The 737-nt window shown below is 34.3% G+C and overlaps 1 protein-coding gene across 1 annotated transcript in view; it reads left to right on the plus strand.

The window, feature by feature from the left end:
• Positions 1-737, plus strand: part of LOC107748986 (tumor protein p63-regulated gene 1-like protein) — a 9,790-nt gene that overhangs the window by 2,197 nt on the left and 6,856 nt on the right. The gene's annotated exons all lie outside the window — the stretch shown is intronic.

Consider the following 737-nt stretch of genomic DNA (forward strand, 5'->3'; position numbering starts at 1 on the left):
TTTAAAACCGGTTACTGTCTTCTGATAGTTAGCGAAGCATTAAAAAATAATCTAAACTGATAAATAACAGATTGGAGATTAGAATAATAGCAGATTTGTCTCATTTTAAATGAGTAATAAAAACAGATAAATTCACTTAAGCCAGAAATATAATTTTACTATGGTAAAATAAATGTCCAGCGATATCTTCAAAAAACTTTTGAATTTCGGTGCACTTTTTTTCTCTATGTAATGTTGATATGGTAACTAGTAAATGCTGTAAATTTGGTTATGCTAGCATGTGTGGAAATATTTAAACCACGTCTGTTACAACTTACCCCGCGTTACTTTGTGCCCCGCGCTCCCCGTACCTGCAACGTTTCTTTTTGCTATCACTTATATTGGGCACTTTTTGCATTTAAATTGGATTATTCTGACTGCTGACGTTGAAAATGATGCATTTCTTGATTGCCGTTTTGACAGTGTCAGCTTGAATATTTTATTCATGTTCGGTAGCCTAATTCCCTTTAATGTAGGCTATTTGCCCCGATTCGATCCGTTTACCTGGGAAATTTATCTAACGTTATATAAATTATTTTGTCAACATTATTTTGTTTTAAGGAGTTAAAAATGGCCCTTATCAACCTTGATTTACATATTCCATCACATTATTTTGACAGTTAAAGTTTTGGGCGGTTTTTGGGCGGGTTTTTGTGAGCTTTTGGGCTGGAAATCGTCCATCCAATCTGGCAACACTG

This window comes from Sinocyclocheilus rhinocerous, unplaced genomic scaffold, assembly GCF_001515625.1.
Source record: "Sinocyclocheilus rhinocerous isolate Xijiao unplaced genomic scaffold, SAMN03320098_v1.1 scaffold470, whole genome shotgun sequence".
Classification (NCBI taxonomy): domain Eukaryota; kingdom Metazoa; phylum Chordata; class Actinopteri; order Cypriniformes; family Cyprinidae; genus Sinocyclocheilus; species Sinocyclocheilus rhinocerous.